Source organism: Petromyzon marinus, chromosome 24 (assembly GCF_048934315.1).
Source record: "Petromyzon marinus isolate PM22_M1 ecotype Great Lakes invasive population chromosome 24, UKy_Petmar_22M1.pri1.0, whole genome shotgun sequence".
Lineage (NCBI taxonomy): Eukaryota > Metazoa > Chordata > Hyperoartia > Petromyzontiformes > Petromyzontidae > Petromyzon > Petromyzon marinus.
Window position 1 is genome coordinate 2007525 of NC_133690.1, and position 11333 is coordinate 2018857.

The 11333-nt window shown below is 39.8% G+C and overlaps 1 long non-coding RNA gene across 1 annotated transcript; it reads left to right on the forward strand.

The window, feature by feature from the left end:
- Window positions 1-402: 402 nt before the first annotated feature.
- On the forward strand, window positions 403-11037 carry LOC116945473 (uncharacterized). The gene is made up of 6 exons (XR_012945173.1): window positions 403-435; window positions 864-1082; window positions 1340-2419; window positions 4531-4609; window positions 6321-6408; window positions 9966-11037. It is a non-coding gene; the product is annotated as an uncharacterized LOC116945473 (long non-coding RNA).
- The last annotated feature ends 296 nt before the right edge of the window (window positions 11038-11333 follow it).

Below are 11333 nucleotides of genomic sequence, written 5' to 3' on the forward strand. Positions count from 1 at the left end.
TCAATGGATAGGTCATAGAGGGCCAACAGAATGGCCTGCTAGAAGTCTTGATTTAACAACTCGTGACTTCTTTCTGTACGGTTCGGTCAAAGAATAAGTTTAGAAATTGCAAACAAGGACCATTGATGAATTTGAGATTACAATTTGTGAGGTGCTATTTAACATGCCAGACATTTTTTAAAATAAATTTGCCCAAAATGTACCTTTAAGGTTACAGAAGTGTATTGCAAATGCTGGCACCTATGTTGAATTTTAAGTTTGTATAAAGTAAATGCTAATAAAGAATGTATAAAATCAGTAAAATAAATGTATTAATATCTTATTTAGTTTTGGAGGAATGAAGGAATACTACTTTAAAAATCGGATGAAACGACTTCATAAGTATTCTTATTTTCTTACATTTCAGGCACAACGACTATGGTCACCTTTCCAAATGTAAGTTTAAAACAATATTTTTCCAACAATAAATGGAATGACAGTAGTAACACATGTGAAATCTTTGAATGTAATAGTGCCTGTGGAATGGCTCATGTCACATGCAAGAGCATAGTGTCCAAGATGCTCCTGAGATGTATCGTTGCAATGAATCATTGGCTTAGGCTCTACTCTTAAAAAACAGCAGTATGAATCCAGCTGCTAGAATATTATATTTTCTTTTTAAACGTTAACTCTAACTTAAACCTAAGAAAAGTTAAATCTTGATTTAAAGCGTTCGTGACTGCAGGAATTCATACTCTTTGGGTCTTTCTATGTACGTGACCTTACTGAAAAACCCAAAGAGTATGACTAAGAAAAGATTAATAGAAATCACGTAGATTGCCATGTTTGTACTGACCAGTTTTATGTCTGTGTAAAAGTTTCAGATGCTGAATAGTGATTGGTTCATGATGAACCTGGTGGCCAAGTCTGGAAACCAAGAGCTCTTCAACACGTCGCTGTATACTGGATATTTTCCTTGGTTAAACATCATTATTCAATGTGATCGATATTTCTATCAGCCGGGTCAGACAGTTCAGTGCATATTATTTGGTGTCTATGGCAATCGCTTGCCTTACTTGGGACGCTTTAACATCTCTCTGCAGGTTTGTTATTCTCTGAGCTGCCGTAATTGTAGTTATAAACATAACCTTGCGTGTAAAGGACATGCACTTGTTCATTTTATACATATTGCTTCTATATATACAGTTATTATCATGATGTTTTAATTGAACCATTCTGGAATATAATCATCAAATGACCAATTTCTAAATTGAAAAATGCATTGTTTAGGCAAGTAACATTGGCTAATGTGTATATAAGGGCTCTCTTGGCTAACTGTGCTGATGCTACTGGTCTTCAGAGTTCTTTGGGGGACGTAAAGAAGACCTGGCAGAATGTGCAGGGAGAGAAGGGAATTGTATCCCTGCAGTACTCACTGTCTGAGACGGCGCTAGAAGGATACTGGTATCTGCAGGTGGAGGCAGAAGAGGTAAGAAATTAATGATACCAACTCCCCGCTTTCCTTTGGTGAAAAGTCCTGCAAAATTCAATGAGGAAAGGGCATGCAGATTTTAAAACCGCTCTTAATAAGTGACGACGTATCTGAAGGTAACCCAGCAGAATAAAAACATTTCTCCAGATTTGTTTTACTACTAAAACTAGAGGCTCATAGTACTGGTCATCAAGGCTCAGTCTTTAATTTATATTCCTGTTGGAGGGGTTGGGCACAACAAGGTTGTTAGGGTCATGCTCTGCTAATTAAAAATCAATTCCACCCGTTAGAGAGGACTTTGAGCTGTTTCTACCGTTTACAATATCAGGGACATCCCAGTGTAAGGAAAGCCGTATGTCTATAATGTTCCTGATATACTGTCTCCTGTAAATTTCCATACCAAAATTCGCCTATTTTTCTGAAACAGTTAAGATACTTAAACATGATCGGAGGCCCTGCATTATGTACCAATGCTGCAACATTGCTGCAGCTGTGAGTCAGAAACTAAGGATAACAATGTTCCTATTATGTACATATAGTAACCTATAAATACCTTTAAAAAATGCATGAAATATGTTCCATATTGAGTAAATGTTGTGTCATGGCATAACCACCAAAGTCAAACAATCTTATAAAAAAGTGCATGAATATACTCTCATAACTAAGGGTTGTAGTCGAAATATTGTAAATTTTAATTTGTCATAAACCAGAGTCCTTTACCATAAGGTCTTTCTCAACATTTGGGACAGGTTCACCTAGAAGGTTGGTATGGAAGCCAGAATACCTCTATTTGTGCTGCGTTCACAATGTTGCTTACAGTAGCTTTAATAATTAATAACGAATATGGGAAGGGTCTAGCTCTGTATATATGTTTAATTCTGATCATTTTGTTTCTTTTAAAGCACGGAACCAATAGCTACTGGAATGCATTTGAAGTAAGAAACTATGGTGAGTACTGCAACATTTAAATAATGTTTTACCAATCGCAAGCTTCCTATTTTGATGTACAAATTATAATAATCTCAACATCACTCGGCCTTAAGATTTGCATTGAACTGCCCATATAGGACTCACCACTGTGATCCCTACATTGGGTCAAACTTAACATCTCTTAATGTTCGACGGCTTGTGCACCAGATCTTATTTATTCATGATGTACTTACAAAAAAATCCGCAGACTACCTACTGGATCTCCTCTCTGTTTGAAAGAGCAAATTTGACCTCAGGTCTTCGCTCATTTACCAGCTTCACACTCCCTATTGCCGTACAAAAACCGGAGGAAGGGCCTTTGCTATTGATGCCCCCAGGGTCTGGAATGCTATTGCCAATAAACTGCAACTTGAATCACTACCTATGAGATCTTCACTCAAAACTGCTCTAGAGGAGTTGTACACCCCTAGCTGCCACTGCTATTCAGTGGCCTAAAATATGGCTCTAGGGTTTGGTGTTACATGTTATTTATGTAGTTTATTGTTACAAAAATTCGGTCACAGTCCCTATAATCACTATTACATTGCATTTATGGCTTTTATTTTGGTGATTTCGAAAAGTTTTTTTGGTTTGGCCATGTTTTTGTTTATTGTAGTACGGAGATAGACTGATGGCCTTAATCTTAGTTGTCTTGTGGTTGTTGTTGTTATTGTTTGACTTGCATCCCACTGGGATTTTTGCACACAGCGTTGGTGTACGGTGCTATTTCAGGAATATTTAGATGCTTTTTTCCTGGATTTTCTGTTTGCACAGTCACATACTCACTTTAAGATGTTTTCTTGTTCATGTTTTAGTTTTTTGTTTGTTGTGGTTGCACCCGATTCAAGAGCCGAATGGCTCACAGGGCTATACCAAATAAATGGAACTATGGAACTAAATGGAACATGTTTGAGCACAGCTACTTCAGCCTCAGATTATCCCATTAATTTTACTCAAGAAACGTTCAGAGTTGAGACACCAACCAAATGCAATACATATGGTGGTTGTTAAATGTGTTGGCAAACAAACACACTTTTTGTCATTGCACCTTAAATTTTGATTGCTTCAGATACCACTCCAGAAAAAGTGCAAATGTGTCTGTCAATAGCTATTCGTATTTATGCATACAGTAGTTATGTATGAATTAATGTGTACTAATATAGATGTATATATTAGAACGCGACCCAACTGGCGCGGATCATTCTGTTGTCATGTCGTCCAAGCGCAGTGAGGACGAATGCACAGAAGAAACAAAACTTTGATTAGCGCACCATGTCGAGCTCGTTGAGAGGAATAGATTGCCGTATCGTTCACATTCAACAGACGTAAAATGACGTCGCAACGCAGTTTATGCGAGAGCCGGGGGCTTATGGGACCCCGGGGTCCCGCCATAAGGTTAATATATAAAAAACAACTATTTCAAAGGGTCTTGGCTTTGGATATTTGGATAATTTAATTTTTATTATGTATGAATGTTGAACTTATTTCACACCGTACATTCCCAACCGTGCTAATCGAATAATTTGGCATTTCTGAGAAAACACACAATCGAGAGGATAAGACTCAAAGGTTCAGAATGATGGGCTGTCCACGCAATTAATACAACCTGGCTGCTTATGATGGTGATTAGATACTCTCACAGAATATCCATAGACAATAATTTGCTGAAGGAATTATAAAACTAGCTAAAAAGTTACTTTTCTGAAACCAATACCATTAATTTGACATCCTGTACCAACCAGCCTGTCTTACCTTGTGCATTGCCTCCTGTTTGTTAAATGTTACTTTTTATATTTCATGTAGGAGAGATTGTGATTTGTTTATGAAGGGAATTACGTGTAATGTTGCTTTTCCTGTAGGAAATCAAGCTTGCCGGAATGGCATATATTGTTTCTTGCATCATATATTGTTTCTTTCATAATCTATTTTAATATATTTCCGGACTTTAATGCGTTGTTATACCATATGCAATACAAATATTTCTGCTTTGAAGCACAAACACGCCTTCTGAATCAATGTATATACTTAGACTTACAAAGAGTTTACTATATTTTCTGACATACATGCTTCTCCTCTCTGCAAATCTTTAGTGGATATTGTGCTCATTGACGTCCCACGCTACTTCGATCTCAGTGGAAGTGACGACCTCTCTGGAGTGATATCTGCATGGTAAGTTCACATATTACATAACTCTCAAGGCTGATGCATGAGTAATAATTCTCAGTCTCACAGTACCACAGGGATATTTCACAGGACTAAGAAATTGCTCTCCATCCCAAACAAACGGTTTTAATTTCCATATATTTCCCCTTATTACTGAACAAAAAAATCGAGACACAAGCGTGTCCAAACTTCGTATGCTGGAGGCCAGGCACAGTGGCACAATAACAGCAAGGGCAGTGAAATGGCCTAGTGGTAGCGAATTTCCTGCTTGGTGCAGAGGTTTACAGTTCTAATCCAGCAGCCACCCTTGAACTTCTAAATTGAACTTCTTTCACACCGTACATATTCAACAGTCCTAATCGGAAGTATTAACCCTGGTTATTACTGTTGGTGTTATAACGCACCATCTGCATTTTAATAATGTGTGCGGTCTGCTTTACAGTGGATGTTCAAGATAATCTAACGTAATATTCAAGAGTAGGCCATACAATTGTGTGCTGGGACCATGGTCCACATTTGCCGACAAATGAATCAATTGGGATTATACAAATGATCAATATTTGCTCCCTACTGGCAAACTGATGCCTGTTTGCAGGCCAGGTGCTGGGTCACATTGTGCCCACAGGGATATCTGCACATGTGTGCACCTTTTCCAATGACTGAAATGAGATGTGATTTACAGCCCTTTGATATGAGGGCTGTAAATGAGAAATAGGGCTCTCAAGAGATAGCGCTGATACTATTTCTCCAATCCTGGGTGAGATGAAGCACAACTCACTGACTTTCATCATAAAGCTTCTGATTGAGATCTGCCTACACTGGCACAAAGCATGGCAGGTTGATGAATGGGGTTGGCATGGAGCCCATGGCATAGACGGTGGGAAAAGGTCCAAGTGGATTCAAACATTAGATATGGCAGAATAGCTTACGCTTGGCTTCAGGAATGGCCAACCAGACTTAAATGAAAGATTCATTTGAAAAACTCGTGAAAGTTGCGTGTTAAAAGATTTGTTACACTCCATTTAGACAATGCAAAAATCTGAATATCATGCAAGATAATCTGATCTCAGAACATGTAATACAACATGTTTAACTAAAATGGACCCGATTTCAAATTGCTATATCTCTGCAACCACGAACCGCTCATGAATTAATCTCTTACCACTTGGAAGAGCGGGGCATAGAGTTTCAAATGATTACTGCTAGATGCCTCTCCCAGCGCACAAATAGCCCCTAGCCTCAGTCATTCGCCAGATGATGACCCCGCAACAAACGGCGTTTTGCGTTCTAGAGTTCAGCAGAACTGAATCCGTAATTGCGGTGCAGCGTGCGTTTCAACGGCGTTTTGGCATTGATCCGCCAATGTCAAAGAGCATTCGTCGTTGGTACCGACAGTTTGAGGAAGCAGGCTGCTGTTTATGTAAGGGGAAGAGCACAGGGCGACCACGAACCTCAGAGGGAAACGTGAGAAGAGAGGCATTTAAGACGAATCAACTATCATCTCGATGTTGTCCGTACAGCAGGTGGAGGGCACATAGAGCATTTATAAAATGGTTAGTAAAACTTGATAACTCATTAAACCGTTTGTAACTTTTTGTATAATTGTAACATGTTGCCATCGTGAAATATACTGCTTTGAAATTGGGCCCATCTCTTTTAAACACCCTGTATTTATGTAAACATTTGTAAATGACAAAGTGTTTATGAACATGCTTAGGTACCAGGGCAAGACCTTCAAAGGCACAGCAACTGTCACCATCGGTCCATATTACAACTCTAATGCATGGATTACGAAGGATGTGAATGTAAGAAAAACAATTGCAACCTAAACCTTTACATACACAGCAAGTATTTCTTGAGGTCTCCTTTGCCCTAACATGTATTTGGATAAGGTGTTCATTTTGATGACTAAGCCACTCATGCAAATGAGGCAATCTAGGTCTAATAGCCCTGGCTGCTGAGGGAAAGTGGTAACTGCAGTATTCGGCAGTACACATGTCAGCAGACGACAGTATATATGGGGGGAAGACAACTAAGGGATAGTTCATGGAGGTGTCTACCTGGAAGCCCCTGGAAGCTGCTAGTAGGTTACAGAAAGGGGGAATGGCCAGACAAGAGCAAGGCCACGCCAGGAGCATAAGAGGGAGCCCTGAGCGAGAGCTCGGGGCTGTTGCTGGAAGTGGATCCCCTCACCGTGCTGTTTTGCCACCATCATCGCCACCGTCATCGCCACCGTCTTCACCATCACTGGGCGCCGCTACCTAGACAGCCTGCCAACTGTTCTAGCTAGATAGTGCCGCCGATAATAGAAGGTTGTGTCTACAATATATAGTGTGCACCCATGTAGGGTGCGTTTAGACCCATTGTGTACAAGAATAAATGAAGGTGCCTCCAATTACTGTCTCCGAACTGCGTCACTACACTTGTTTAAACAAAATTGACGTGAAACTTGGACAAATTAAGAATAATAATTGGCAACACTATTGTTTGCGATCGTATGCTCGAATTGTTTTACCATTTCTATGTGCAAAAAGGACAAAGACCACCCGTATAGTCTCAACAGACTGTAGGGGCAAGTGCTGTTAGCGAGCACCTATGAAGGCCGGAACGGTACACGAGGGGGTGGGTGGCCAGCACCACGCCCGACCGCATTTGTCTCCCCAGTGGCGATGTTTAGATACCACACCAGGTACTCATTTGAGGCTGAATCGACCTAGGGGAAGCCCAGAACCAGTTAAGATAATAGTCACTGCTGTTGGCCGTGAGCAGGTATCGAACTCGGGTGGCCGGGTTCGTAGTGCAGCGCGCTAACCGCTACACTACCACTCCCCACTATATGCACATTATCACTTAACACCAACAATAACCGCCATTCTCCACTCAGTCGCGATGTGCCAAACAGAAGCTGCTTGGGCATGCAGTGATTGGGCATGCAGGCTACATGACCCAGCCAAGGCAGCCTCGCCTGTCAGAGGGCCTTACTGATGGGACTTTCCAAATGTTTTAAGGTTTTGTTAACTCCTCACACAATCCAGTTTTTTTTTTAATCTGAGGATGGATCATAGGCAAGCCAGCATAAATGTTTCAACCCAGCACAGTTGTTCCTTGAAATCGGTCAACATTTCACAAGCATATAGAATAGAGGGAATAAATGTGTTCAATATGATTCTGAGTGAAGTATGGAGTGATATGACAGGTAGCTTCTACACAGCGTTATGCAGCTGATGAAATTATGCCGCTTGACTAATTCAGAGGGAAACCTTCGCTGACAAACTAGAGCTAGTCATAAGCACACTGCCCAGGTAGCAAAATTTATCTATTCTTATAAAGAGTAAATTATTTCAAATACTTAGGGACAACCATCGCGTACAATGAAAGATCTGACAACGAAGTAAAAACCAGAATAGCTGCTACAACTAGAAGCCTAGTAAACCTCAAAAGTACATAGAAAAATACAATTATATCAATCACATCTAAAAACTGACTGCTACGAGTGATACAGTGAGGGAAAAAAGTATTTGATCGCCTGCTGATTTTGTACGTTTGCCCACTGACAAAGAAATGATCAGTCTATAATTTTAATGGTAGGTTAATTTGAACAGTGAGAGACAGAATAACAACAACAAAAATCCAGAAAAACGCATGTCAAAAATGTCATAAATTGATTTGCATTTTAATGAGGGAAATAAGTATTTGACCCCCTCTCAATCAGAAAGATTTCTGGCTCCTAGGTGTCTTTTATACAGGTAACGAGCTGAGATTAGGAGCACACTCTTAAAGGGAGTGCTCCTAATCTCACATTGTTACCTGTATAAAATGCACCTGTCCAAAGAAGCAATCAATCAGATTCCAAACTCTCCACCATGGCCAAGACCAAAGAGCTCTCCAAGGATGTCAGGGACAAGATTGTAGACCTACACAAGGCTGAAATAGGCTACAAGACCATTGCCAAGCAGCTTGGTGAGAAGGTGACAACAGTTGGTGCGATTATTCGCAAATGGAAGAAACACAAAAGACCTGTCAATCTCCCTTGGTCTGGGGCTCCATGCAAGATCTCACCTCGTGGAGTTGCAATGATCATGAGAACGGTGATGAATCAGCCCAGAACTACACGGGAGGATCTTGTCAATGATCTCAAGGCAGCTGGGACCATAGTCACCAAGAAAACAATTGGTAACACACTACGCCATGAAGGACTGAAATCCTGCAGCGCCCGTAAGGTCCCCCTGCTCAAGAAAGCACAGATACATGCCCGTCTGAAGTTTGCCAATGAACATCTGAATGATTCAGAGGACAACTGGGTGAAAGTGTTGTGGTCAGATGAGACCAAAATGGAGCTCTTTGGCATCAACTCAACTCGCCGTATTTGGAGGAGGAGGAATGCTGCCTATGACCCCAAGAACACTGTCCCCACCGTCAAACATGGAGGTGGAAACATTATGCTTTGGGTTTTTTTTTCTGCTAAGGGGACAGGACAACTTCACCGCATCAAAGGGACAATGGACGGGGCCATGTACCGTCAAATCTTGGGTGAGAACCTCCTTCCCTCAGCCAGGGCATTGAAAATGGGTCGTGGATGGGTATTCCAGAATGACAATGACCCAAAACACATGGCCAAGGCAACAAAGGAGTAGCTCAAGAAGAAGCACATTAAAGTCCTGGAGTGGCCTAGCCAGTCTCCAGACCTTAATCCCATAGAAAATCTTTACATGCGTTTTTCTGGATTTTTTATTGTTATTCTGTCTCTCACTGTTCAAATAAACCTACCATTAATATTATAGACTGATAATTTATTTGTCAGTGGGCAAACGTACAAAATCAGCAGGGGATCAAATTCGTTTTTCCCTCACTGTAGTTGTTTCTACAGTGCTGCCAAGCAGGGACACTTTAATACAGAGACAAAATAAGATATAACCATTTGAGATACAAGGCTTAGACTACTATGAAAAATACCACACACATTATTGCGCAAACATATCAGTTCTATCACAAAATATTCGTTGATGAGATTAAAGAAAACTGCAATCGACATGTGATACAGAAAGAGGGACTATCCAGGGCATGGGGGCAGTAAAATTAATGAGGATGACCCAAGATCAATCATATGACAAATGTGATAACACAATCTGATAAGTCAGTACAATGCCTAATAAAGACTATGAAGGGCTGGCAAAAGTTTGATAATTGATGGCCAAGGCATCAGTGGTACCCTCACCACCATTATGGTTAAATGATAGGTGATGATGATCATGACTTTATTACCAAGCATTGAAATTTGTACATATTTCACCATTAATTTCAGTAATATTGACTCGTAAAATAAAATACCTTTAACCTATTTTTTATTTGTAAAAATTTTCAGGTTGATGGAAATGGATACTTCACTTTCCGCCGGAGTGAGCTTACACAGCTGTTTTTTGCCAATACCTCAGAAATATATTATCCAACAATCTCAGTCGTCATTACCGATGACGCAACAGGTATGTATGTTGAACTTTTTTCGCGCTGTATGTAGCCAACCATGCTAATCGGAGGTGCATATATTTGTCATCTCATTGCACATATAGATTATTCGCTAAATATTTTTTTGTGATTTTCTTCAACAATGAATCCACCATTGAGGTGATGTAGTAACGTATAAAGTGTTATTTACACAGAACAAAATGTGAATTTTAGTTGCATTGTGGATGCATATATGAGTTTGATCAACACAGCAATAAAAATAAGCTCTTAACTAGTTTCACAGTTTCTAGCCTTTCAAAAAAAACTACATTAATAATGTATACATTGGTTATGGCCGAGGGTTTGTTTATCAAACCTGCATTAAATGTGTCAATGGACAATGCTTAGTGTGTAAATATAAGTGTTTAATTGCTATCAAACAATGTCATGTCAAGATATTTTAAAGTATAACAATATTGTAGATATTTACTAAATTGTGTAGGTGTATCCATGGATAGTGGATAATTTTTAAGTAACAAAAAGAAGGAATATGATGTTATCCATACAATGGCTTTTACTACAAATTGGGCCCTATTCCATCATTCAAATCTATGCTGGATCAATGCCTAATCAAGTCGTCTCAATCTACCACGAATCTATAATATAACAATCCAACTAACTCGTGCACATGTTCTGATCTCATCAAACTATCTCTACAATGGTCAACCTCTGGGATGTATTACCTCCTTGGCCATTAGTCTTGACGAAGTCATAATTTCCTCTGGTCAAGCCCACTTACTTTTTGTAACAGTCAAGATTATGTTTTTGACGATGTTCTCCAATCTTACTCAACATCGTGTGTGAAAATTTTCCGTCCACCAAGTTGCCAGTTTGATATTTTCACGCAAGTATATTCAAGCATATTAATCTCACCATATTTTGAGGATTGTATTTCAATCCAGTTCAAGAAATTACCACGGCCATTGCCATACTACCATAGACTCGCTGCAATTTCCCTGCTTCATCTGCACAGTCATCTTCACGTATCCTGGTGCAACCTGCTCTTCTTGACAAGTCTCAATGCTTTCATTGCACTTTGTATTATGCACGTATATGTGTCTTACCCTTTCCCATTGGGAGATTCAGAATATCCCCTGTATGTGTCCAAATGCACATGCCAGATTTATTTTTCAAGTTTGAGATGTGTTTCTTTACAGCTTTAAGCAGGCGTTAATGTGTCGCTGTATGATTGGGTGAGCTGAAATTTAACAAATCAACTAAAACATGC